The sequence below is a fragment of the Lathyrus oleraceus genome, chromosome 2 (assembly GCF_024323335.1).
Source record: "Lathyrus oleraceus cultivar Zhongwan6 chromosome 2, CAAS_Psat_ZW6_1.0, whole genome shotgun sequence".
Taxonomy (NCBI): domain Eukaryota; kingdom Viridiplantae; phylum Streptophyta; class Magnoliopsida; order Fabales; family Fabaceae; genus Lathyrus; species Lathyrus oleraceus.
This window is the reverse complement of record NC_066580.1, coordinates 470147017-470159860: the sequence shown is the minus strand read 5'-3', so window position 1 is coordinate 470159860 and position 12844 is coordinate 470147017.

The following is a 12844-nucleotide window of genomic DNA, read 5'->3' as shown; positions in this document are numbered from 1 at the left end:
TTTGATGTTGCTCAATGTGATACCTTTGGCTTCTGCATGAACCTACTCACCATACCTACACTGTATGTTAAGTTAGGCCTTGTGTGACAAAGGTATCGAAGTGACCCAATAAGTCTTCTATATTGGATTGGGTCGACATCATCTTCATCTGAATCCTTCGACAGTTGTAATCATGTCTCAACTGGAGTCAAAGTTGGGTTGCAATCTTGCATCTAAAATTCTCTTGAGAATTCTGCATGCATACCTTCTTTGATGCATCATTAAACCTCTACCACTCTTGTAGAATTCGATGCCAAGGAAATGTGAAATGTCACCCAAATCTGACATTTCGAATTCCTTGTTGAGATCACCTTTGAAGTCTTCGATCTCCTTCTTGCAACTACTTGTTATCAACAAGTCATCAACATAGAGGCATATTATAAGCAATTCATTCTTACTTCTTTTTACATATACTCCATGTTCAGATTTTCACTTCACAAATTCCTTATCCCTTAGAAAGCCATTTATTTTCTTGTTCCAAGCTCTTGGAGCTTGTTTAAGTCCGTACAGGGCTTTATGCAGCCTGTACACCTTTCTTTCTTCACCTTATTTCACAAATCCAACTGGTTGTGCAACATAAACTTCTTCTTCTAAGGGGCCATTAAGGAATGCACATTTCACATCCATCTGACACACCTTCCAGTTGTTCATGTTTGCTAGACCAACAACCAACCTGATTGTTTCGATCCTAGCAACAGGTGTAAAAACCTCATCAAAGTCGATTTCTTCTTTCTGAAGAAATCCTTTCGGCACAAGTATCGCCTTGTGTCGAGTCACTTCTCCTTTGGGATTCAACTTCACCGTGTATACCCACTTCACATCGATTGCCTTCTTGTGTTGGGGCAATTCGACAAGTGACCAAGTGTTGTTGACTTCGATTGACTTCAGCTCTTCGTCCATTGATTTCATCCACTTCGAATCTTTCAATGTCTCAACTGCATTGACAGGTTCGACATCTGCGTAGAAAGCATAGTGTTGTTAGACGGTGTGGCTAGTGATCGAGAGGGGGGGGGGGTGAATAGATCACCTCTTTGAAATTTAACGGATTTAAGTTTTATCAGAGTTTTTAAAATTGGCGGAAAAAATCAGTCCCGAATCGACTTCCGTCTATTCTGAACCGCTACTAGAAAACCGGACACACGAGCTTAATGCTGGATTTGAATAAGAATGACAGAAATAATCCACACCAGAATTTTAGCTAATTGAATGCACTTTTCATTAAAGTCTATTTCCAATGAATAAAATCTAGCTAACCGTTTTGTCAAACAGTTGGTGTGTGTGTGATCAATGATAGACAGCAATGAAGTTTGCTTAAAAGCTTTCTTGCCACTGCTGTCTTGCAAAAGGAACAATCACAACACACTAACTGGAATTGCTAAAACAGTTTTAAAACGTAAAGAGGAATAAGGTAAGAATACGATACGCAGAGATTTGGTAAGGAAGTTCCCCACGTCGTCCTCGCGTGTGGGTACGTCTCCCTCTCAATTTCAAATGAAATTGAGAACTTTGATTATCAATTATTGCCGAATCCGTTGATACAAGGTTATGATACAAAGATAGAATTCTAAACTCTAAGAACCTCTTCTTGTATGAACCTTCACTTGATCTGAGCACGATCAAGATTTTCCTGCACGAAATTGCAAACAATTCACCGGTTCCACGACCTGCTTGCGAAATCCCCCGATCTCCAAACGCAACGCTGCGGCTGAATATGTTCTGCAAACGTGACTCCCAAACCCTCAAGAACACTCCAGTTCTTGAAGGACAAACCAGTAGGTTTTTCCTAGAAACCCCCTTCAATCTTCAACTCAGCTAGATCCTTGATCGTTCCACTGAAAACCACAGCTAGATCCTTGATCGTACCACTGAACGTTATCTCAATGCTTCTTTTTATCCAAAGAACAAGAATGGTTATGTGTAAATGTTCTTGAAGAAAAGTGATTGAGAAGATGAAGAAGATGAAGTCTCTTTCAGGTTTCTATGTGCTCTCAAACAATTGCTCCAACACTGCTTTTTGATCTTGTGTTCAATTGTTTTTCCTCAATGAATTCGTGTCTTTTGCTGTTGTCATAACCTGTCTTATATATGCAACCACAGGAACTGTTATAAAACAAAAACAGCTTTATGCATTGATACGTAAGAGTATGCATCGATGCATACTGTAATATAAGTGAGTATTTGGTGAAATGAATTAATCATGTATCGATGCACAATTCGTATGTATTGATGCATGCTCCTTTTTCACTAGCATGTATCGATGCCTAATGCGTATGTATTGATACACAGGCTGTTTCAATTTGTCATGTATCGATGCCTAATGCGTATGCATTGATACACAGTCTGTTTCAATTGATCATGTATCGATGCAGGGATCGTATGGATCGATACATGGAGCCTTTTGCCTTTCATGTATTGATGCATGACTCGTATGCATCGGTGCATACTGAACAAAAGAAGTTTTGTGATATACCACATGCAGTATGTATCGATGCAAAGGCTTATGTGTTGATGCATACTGACATAAAATGGATTTTATGTGTTATTTTAAGAGATGTGTCAATGTAGGTCTTTTATGTAAAGTTATGCAACAATAGAATGGGATAGAAACACAATAAAAACACAAGTGTATCAAGTGATGTAATGCACAACCAACATTTGTATGATGATCACACAATTTGCTATCATTCAAAATTAATTCAAGTAAAGAATTCTCTCACAAACTCCCCCTTTTTGATGATGGCAAATTCTTGGCAGGATGTGTGATACTCCCCCTGAGTTTGTGCATATCTGCATTTTCTCCCCCTTTGTCAACATCAAAAAGAGAGAGAAACAGGTTTATCATGGTAGCATGGTGAAGCAGGTCATGGCAAAAAATTGATAAAAAGCTATCATTCACAAAGAAGGAAGCTTCAAGGTAAAGAATCATTCACAAAGAATGACGAATAAGGGTAAAAACAGTAGAGATAAACAGCAATAGAAAAGCATTTTAAAGATACGAACGAGTTTAAGAGTTACATAAGCTAAACCATATATTGTGCAACAAAATAAAACTTGAGCAATATGAAATGAAATGCAGTGAGATGAAATGCAGGTGGGTTAATTTGGATTGTGGCCACCATACGATTCCTCATCTCTGTCGAGATCTCTGTAGCTTGGCGGAGGCGGAGGAGGAGGCATTGTGTCTGGATTTTGGCCCATGAAGGAGTATTGCCTAAATCGGTTCTGAACTTCAATGCTTCTAAAGCTGTCCATGATACCAGGATTTTCACGGCAGTCGTCCATAAAGCCAGACATTTCGTTGTAGAAAACTTGATGCCATTTAACCAAGTCTTGGTGCCAAGCGTGTTGATTGTGATACATCCGTGTATGCTCATCATGCCAGTCACGATGCTCCTTGTGCCACTCAGATTGTTGTACATTCCAATACCGTGCTTCTTCATGGCGTTCTTTGTTAGCAATTTCCATCTGTTGAAGCATGTGAGTGATGTCCGCAGTAGGTATTGAGGATGAAGTACCACCTGAGAATGGAGGGGCTGTAGGTTCAGGTACGTAGTTGGTGGGAGACCACCTTCGTGGCACCCAATCTCCCCAACCAGCATTGGCCTCAGCTTGAGGCACATCTGTTTCAGGCGCATCCTGCATTTCTTCATCAGGCTGTTCTTCAGCAACATGGATTCGTTCCGAAGGCACGTCAAAGTTGTAGATTCTGGTTTTGGATTTTCTTTCAAAAAAGTAGAAGCATTTGCGGTCTTTGTCCCACCGATATCCCATATGCGATAGAGTGGAAGAGTCAAACTCTTGAGCAGCAGATGGAGATAGGAGAGGAACAATAGGAATTGCAACTTTCCAAAACTTAAGAATTTTCATAATTTGAGAAGCATACCCTAGAGCCACATTTTTGGAGCTGTCTCGCACAAAAAATAGACGTTTTACAAAGTAGTTCGCCCAATTTAAGAGAACCTTATTTTGCAGAATGTGGAGAAGATGTATGCTAGGCCTATCCAACCGAGAATGTCCACTGTTGGTTGGACGCAGAATATGTGTTATAATCCAGTGAAGAATACGCGGAGTTTGCTTGATCATACCTGACGTGACGTGTTCATCCTCACTCAACGGTCTATCTATCTTTAGGATAGATGGAGTAAAGTCCTTCATGTCAAATTCAGGATCAAAATGCAGGTCATGCCAGGACTTGACAGTCATCGACGGATGCGGAATTTGAAATACCGTTTCCCAATCAGAGGCTTCAAAGGTATATGTTCTGACACCGATAGAACACCGAAACATATAGCCTCTACCAGTTTGTAAGCCGGCATAAAAGGCCCGGATGAAATCCTCATGATAATCATCTTTTGTGGACAGAAATGACCCAAGTCTTTGTGCATGTAGTAGTTCAACCACCTCATTTAGGTGCAGGTGAATAGCATCTGTTTTATCAAAGATATGGGGTTTCATGACTAACCTTGTCTTGAAGGATTCCTCAAATTCAGCAGCAATAGCAGGATGAAGTAGGTCTAAGGCATTTGAAGGAACATCTGGTGGTTGATGAGAAGTACCGGCTGTTTCCTTTCCCTTTCCTTTTCCTTTTGCTCTGGCTGGAATAGTGCGTGGAGGCATGGTGATGTGAGATTTAGGGTTTTAGAGAGAGAGTGAAGATGAGAAAGATTAGGGTTAGCCACTGGTTTTGGGGTTTTGTGAGGACAGATGATATGAATTCTTGAGATAGGAAGCGATGGGATTGGCTGATGTGTCGATGCATGAGAGAGAAAAAATTGCATTTAATTCAAATAGCATCAGTATGTGTCGATGCAAATGGTCATGCATCGATGCCTATTATTCACATTTGGCCTGTGTATCGATACGTGCGATGGATGCATCGATGCATCCTGAACCATTTTGAAGAAAAATTGAAATTCAGAATATATGGATCGATGCATACATGTTTTGTGTCGATGCATACTGATGCCAAAGCAGATTTTGATGACTTTTGATGCAGTATGGATATGCATTATGCACTGTGTCATGATGGTTATGCCCAAGGAAGATTCATAAGTCAGAATTTTAATGTGCACACAATATAGGCAAGGAGTATATGCAATCAAATTTATATCAACTAGAGTAAGAACACTTGTTCTAACATACACAATCACTTAGCAATAAGAGAATTTGTAGAAAGGATGGATATTACCTCTGTTGGCGTAATCTTGTGATGGATAATTGACATCTAAAACAAGTCTTATCAACTATGATGAGGCATAACATAATTAAGAGGCAACATACTTAGGACATCAAATGAGAAAGATCTAGGATCCCTAATTCACGACGAATGTTGAAGAAAGGTTCCGTTGCTAAAGGTTTAGTGAAAATATCAGCAAGCTGATTTTTGGAATCAACGTGCTCCAATACAACGTCTTCTTTTTCAACATGGTCGCGAAGAAAGTGATGTCTTATCTCTATGTGTTTAGTGCGTGAGTGTAAAACAGGGTTTTTAGTAAGGTTTATGGCACTAGTGTTGTCACATTTTATAGGAATACGTTTGAGTTGAATGTTGAAGTCTTGCAGTTGCTGCTTCAGCCATAAAATCTGAGCGCAACAACTACCGGCTGCAACGTATTCTGGCTCTGCAGTTGACAAAGCCACAGAAACTTGCTTTTTGCTATGCCAACTTACCAAGGAATTTGAAAACAGGTGACATGTACCACTTGTGCTTTTCCTATCTGATTTGCAGCCAGCAAAATCAGAATCGGAGTACCCTACTAAACTACAATCACTTCCTTTGGAATACCAAAGCCCATATTTAGGTGTTCCGTGAAGATATCTAAATATGCGCTTCACCGCTTTTAGGTGCGATTCCTTAGGATTTGATTGATAGCGTGCACACATGCAAACACTAAACATGATGTCAGGTCTAGAAGCAGAAAGATACAAGAGAGATCCAATCATACCTCTGAACCTTTTGACATCTACACACTTACCATGCTCATCCTTATCTAGATTTCCGTTGGTAGGCATTGGGGTGTCAATTGATTTTGAGTCATTCATTCCAAAGCGCTTGAGTAGTTCTCTGCAGTATTTTGTTTGACATACTGCTGTACCCTCATCAAGTTGCTTTATTTGCAGTCCTAGGAAGTAGTTCAGCTCCCCCATTAGACTCATCTCAAATTCACCCTGCATAACCTTAGAAAATTCTTCGACCAAGTGTATGTTAGTTGAACCAAATATTATATCGTCGACATAAACTTGAACTAAAAGGATGTGCTTCCCTTTGTGTTTAATAAAGAGAGTATTGTCCACCTTACCTCTTGAGTATCCATGATCAATTAGGAATTTGCTAAGCCTTTCATACCAAACCCGAGGGGCTTGTTTAAGGCCATACAAAGCTCGTTTTAATTTGTAAACATGATCTGGATTTTCAGCATTTTCAAAACCAGGAGGTTGTGAAACATATACTTCTTCATTTATGACACCATTAAGAAAAGCACTCTTTACGTCCATTTGGTAAAGCTTAAAATCCTTAGAACACGCATAGGCAAGCAAAAGACGTATAGCTTCAAGGCGAGCAACTGGAGCATAAGTTTCCTCATAGTCTATGCCCTCCTCTTGGTTATACCCTTGTACTACTAAACGTGCCTTGTTCCTTGTAATCACTCCGTTTTCATTAAGCTTATTTCTAAAAACCCACTTAGTGCCTATGATATGATGATCTCGCGGACGAGGGACAAGTTCCCAAACGTCATTTCTTTTAAATTGATTAAGCTCTTCTTGCATGGCCATTAGCCAAAATTCATCAATCAAGGCCTCTTTGGCATTTTTAGGTTCTACTTGTGAAACAAACGCGAAGTGAGAACAAAAGTTACTTATCTTAGAACGGGTCATTACTCCCTTTGAAATGTCTCCCAAGATGTTGTCAATGGGATGGTCTTTTGAGGATCTCCAAGCTGTTGGAAGATCATTCACTTCAGCTGTCTTTTCTTCCTTAATTTCTTCATGACTAGTATCTTCCTCCTTCTCATGGGCAGCTGTTTTGGACTGATCAGTTTCCTCAACAGCTTCCTTGAGTATGTCTTCTGTAGATACACCTGCGTCATCAAAAGAAATACCTTTTTGGACATTTTTCGGATAAGACTCATCAAAAGAAACATGAACAGATTCTTCAACAGTAAGTAAACGCTTATTATACACTCTATATGCTTTACTTGACAGTGAGTAGCCAAGAAGGATACCTTCATCCACTTTTGCATCAAACTTCCCAATGTTTTCCTTACCGTTATTCAAAACAAAACATTTACAACCGAATACGTGAAGATGTGACAAGTTTGGTTTTCTTCCTTTCAAAAGTTCATAAGGAGTTTTATTTAAAATAGGGCGAATTAAGATTCTGTTCAGAACATAACAGGCTGTGCTGACAGCATCAGCCCAAAAGTATTTTGGTAATCCACCCTCATTAAGCATTGTTCTTGCCAACTCCTCTAAAACACGATTTTTACGCTCCACAACACCATTTTGTTGTGGAGTGCGAGGGGCTGAAAAGTTATGCTCAATACCATACTTGTCACAAAACTTCTCAAAGTGATAATTTTGAAACTCACCACCATGATCGCTACGAATTGTAACTATTTTGGAATTCATTTTGTTTTGGGACAGATTTGCAAAATTTTTAAAAGCAGAAAAAGTTTCATCTTTGCCATGAAGGAATATAGTCCAAGTGAATCTAGAGTAGTCATCAACTATTACAAAGCCATAGTAATTTCCACCTAGGCTCTTTGTCCTATAAGGTCCAAAGAGGTCCATATGGAGAAGCTCAAGGGGTCGTGAAGTTGAAATTACATTTTTAGATTTAAAAGACACCCTCGTTTGCTTTCCCAATTGGCACGCGTCACATAGGTGGTCTTTTGAAAATTTTATTTTTGGTAGACCGACTACTAGATCCTTAGATACAACCTTATTTAGCAAATCGAAGTTAACATGCGCTAAACGTCTATGCCAAAGCCAAGAATCATCATTCAAGGTGACTAGACATTTAGTACTTGTTAGAGGTACATCAAACAGGTCAAGCATATAGATATTGTTTACTCTTACACCCTTAAACACAATGTTTTGTTCAGCATGTTCAATTATGCAGCAAGTTTTTGTAAACGAAACTTTATAGCCCATGTCGCATAGTTGACTTATACTTAACAAATTGTGTTTAAGTCCCTCTACTAGATGGACATTTGAAATAGTAGTGGTGGAGGGATTACCTACACTACCTTTGCCGAGTATGGCTCCTTTGTTATTGTCTCCATAAGTAACATATCCCTTCTTCTTTGCCTTGAAGTCTATAAAAAGCGATATGTCACCGGTCATGTGCCTCGAGCAGCCGCTGTCAAGAAACCACCTTCTATCTGCGGAGGCAAGGCACTCATCCTACAATATCAAAAGAGAGAAGTTGGTACCCAATTTTCATTGGGTCCAAGTGGGTAAGTGCTAACATGGTTGCCTTTTGGCTTCCATTGATAAATACCTTTAGGGACAAGAAATCTCCTAAACTTGCATTTCTCAATGGTATGGCCAGCATGACAACAATAATGACATAAATCATGATGATGTGTTTGTTGTTTCTTGTTCATTGAATCCTTTAGAATAAAAGAGTATTTTGCATATGGAGGATTTAATGACTTCTTAAACAACCTAGAGTCAACGGCGTAAGTAACTTTAGGTTGTAGCGCCTTCTTTAATTTGACCTTAAGAGTGTTTACCTCTTTTTGCCAAATATAACAAGCGTCACAATACCTAACTCTACTACATCCATCAATGTCAATAGTTTTTGAATTTTCTGCAATACTAGCTTTCAAGGCTTCTAAATCAATTTCAGCTTTGTTTACTTTACCTTCCAAAAATGAGAAAATATGTTTGTCGGAAGATAGTCTTTTAAAAGCATCTACAGCTTCGTTATGCAGTTTTTCAAAAGCTATTTTTAGTTCCGAAAAAGACATAGAGGAGAAATTATTGTAATAGGCTTGTTTTACCTTTTTGTCATTGTTTTTCTTCTTGTGGTAGGACAGATTTTTTGTGTGAGCCATAAGGCACAGATTTGCAGCTTCATCACCATCACTTGAGCTTTGTGTGCTTGATGAATCACTATCGCTTTCCCATGCAATATACGCTCTTCTTTGTTTGCTGTACCCTTTTGGTGAATCTTTTCTTTGATCCTTATACTTCATAGGGCAGTCCGTTTTATAATGTCCAGATTTACCATAGTTAAAACAGGATCCTCTTCCTTTACTCTTCTTGTTCTCTTCTTGTTTAGAATTTATAGATTGTCTTCGAAACTTCATGAGATTTTTGTCGGAATGCTTGACTCCATTCTTTCGAATGAATCTATTATATCTCCTTACAAACAGTCCCATTTCCTCATCATCCGAGTCTTTGTCACTACTTGAATCATTGTCGCTTTGCTCTTTTCGTGAGGACTTAGAGCTGGAGGCCACAAGAGCTATTGGCTTCTTCTCTCCCTCTTTGTCTCTTTTCTTCTCCTTTTCCTTCTTAATTTTATTCTCATATTTTTCAAGACTTTCCAATGCTTGCTGATGTTCTTCCAGCTTTCCAAACAGAGTTGTAATCGTAAGTCTTGTAAGATCGTTGGCTTCCTTGATTGCTGTTACTTTAGGTTGCCACTCCCTGCTAAGACACCTGAGAATTTTATTAGTAGCAATTTCATTGGAAATAGGTTTTCCAAGCGCATTCAATCGGTTAGTTAGGTGAGTGAATCTCTTTTGCATGTCGGAGATAGATTCTCCTTATTTCATGCGAAAGAGCTCAAATTCTTGATTGAGTGTGTTAATGCGGGACTGTTTTACTTCAGTAGTACCCTCATGGGCAACTTCTAAAGCATCCCACATTTCTTTAGCTGTCGTGCAATGAGATACTCGATAATACTCATCAACACCAAGTGCTGAAATTAGCATGTTTCGAGCTTTCCAATCACACGACCACTTTTTCTCATCTTTCTCATTCCAATCATCTTCTGGTTTAGGTACTATGGCGCCAGCCGCATTTGTCATAGTAATTTGAAACGGACCATTTTCAATGGCAGCCCATACTAACCTATCCACAGAATTTATATGAACTCGCATGCAGTCTTTCCAATAGCCGTAATTTTCACCGTTGAAAATAGGCGCTCTATTATACGCCCCCTTTGGTTCAGAATCCATACTGTTATAGGCAGCCACAGAGCACCAGCGAACCGGCGCTCTGATACCACTTGTTAGACGGTGTGGCTAGTGATCGAGAGGGGGGGGGGGGTGAATAGATCACCTCTTTGAAATTTAACGGATTTAAGTTTTATCAGAGTTTTTAAAATTGGCGGAAAAAATCAGTCCCGAATCGACTTCCGTCTATTCTGAACCGCTACTAGAAAACCGGACACACGAGCTTAATGCTGGATTTGAATAAGAATGACAGAAATAATCCACACCAGAATTTTAGCTAATTGAATGCACTTTTCATTAAAGTCTATTTCCAATGAATAAAATCTAGCTAACCGTTTTGTCAAACAGTTGGTGTGTGTGTGATCAATGATAGACAGTAATGAAGTTTGCTTAAAAGTTTTCTTGCCACTGCTGTCTTGCAAAAGGAACAATCACAACACACTAACTGGAATTGCTAAAACAGTTTTAAAACGTAAAGAGGAATAAGGTAAGAATACGATACGCAGAGATTTGGTAAGGAAGTTCCCCACGTCGTCCTCGCGTGTAGGTACGTCTCCCTCTCAATTTCAAATGAAATTGAGAACTTTGATTATCAATTATTGCCGAATCCGTTGATACAAGGTTATGATACAAAGACAGAATTCTAAACTCTAAGAACCTCTTCTTGTATGAACCTTCACTTGATCTGAGCACGATCAAGATTTTCCTGCACGAAATTGCAAACAATTCACCGGTTCCACGACCTGCTTGCGAAATCCCCCGATCTCCAAACGCAACGCTGCGGCTGAATATGTTCTGCAAACGTGACTCCCAAACCCTCAAGAACACTCCAGTTCTTGAAGGACAAACCAGTAGGTTTTTCCTAGAAACCCCCTTCAATCTTCAACTCAGCTAGATCCTTGATCGTTCCACTGAAAACCACAGCTAGATCCTTGATCGTACCACTGAACGTTATCTCAATGCTTCTTTTTATCCAAAGAACAAGAATGGTTATGTGTAAATGTTCTTGAAGAAAAGTGATTGAGAAGATGAAGAAGATGAAGTCTCTTTCAGGTTTCTATGTGCTCTCAAACAATTGCTCCAACACTGCTTTTTGATCTTGTGTTCAATTGTTTTTCCTCAATGAATTCGTGCCTTTTGCTGCTGTCATAACCTGTCTTATATATGCAACCACAGGAACTGTTATAAAACAAAAACAGCTTTATGCATTGATACGTAAGAGTATGCATCGATGCATACTGTAATATAAGTGAGTATTTGGTGAAATGAATTAATCATGTATCGATGCACAATTCGTATGTATTGATGCATGCTCCTTTTTCACTAGCATGTATCGATGCCTAATGCGTATGTATTGATACACAGGCTGTTTCAATTTGTCATGTATCGATGCCTAATGCGTATGCATTGATACACAGTCTGTTTCAATTGATCATGTATCGATGCAGGGATCGTATGGATCGATACATGGAGCCTTTTGCCTTTCATGTATTGATGCATGACTCGTATGCATCGATGCATACTGAACAAAAGAAGTTTTGTGATATACCACATGCAGTATGTATCGATGCAAAGGCTTATGTGTTGATGCATACTGACATAAAATGGATTTTATGTGTTATTTTAAGAGATGTGTCAATGTAGGTCTTTTATGTAAAGTTATGCAACAATAGAATGGGATAGAAACACAATAAAAACACAAGTGTATCAAGTGATGTAATGCACAACCAACATTTGTATGATGATCACACAATTTGCTATCATTCAAAATTAATTCAAGTAAAGAATTCTCTCACAAGTGTATCAGCTCACCTTCTTTATTGACCACATCATCTGATGTAATCACACGTTCTTGCAATCTTGCAGGCATGTGTCTTGTTCTCTGAGGTTTGATTGTACTTGCTTCACCTATGACTTCTTCCTGTCGAACTTCTCTTTCAACTTTACTAGCTGGTTCATCACAAAAGATTCTCACTGAATCTTTCTTGACATTCTCAGTCCAATCCCACTTCTTAAGCTCATTTATGATCATGTCCCTGCTGATTACTACTTGCTTATTCACTGGGTCGAACAACTTGTATCCTCCAGTCGAATGATATCCTATCAGGATCATCTGACTCGTCTTTTCATCAAGTTTTCTTCTCAACTGATTTGGCACATGTCTATGTGTTATAGATCCAAACACCCTCAGATGACTCAAGCTAGGCTTGACACCAGACCAACATTCTTCTGGTGTGATTCCTTCTAGCTTCTTCGTCGGACATCTGTTCAGGATATATGTCGCAGTCGACACAACTTCTCCCCATGATTCTTTGGGTAGATGCTTGCCTTTCAACATACTTCTAACCGTATTCATAATGATTTTATTCTTCCTTTCTGCGACTCCATTCTGATGTGGAGTGTAGGGTGGCACCACCTCATGCACAATCCCTTCTTTCACACATAATGCATCGAAGTATTTCGACACATATTCTTCACCACCATCAGTTCTCAAAATCTTGATCTTTCAACCGCTCTGTCTTTCGATCATAGATTTAAACTTGAAAAATACCTCGATCACTTCACTTTTCTTCTGGATCAGGTAAGACCACATTTTTTGACTGAAGTCATCTATG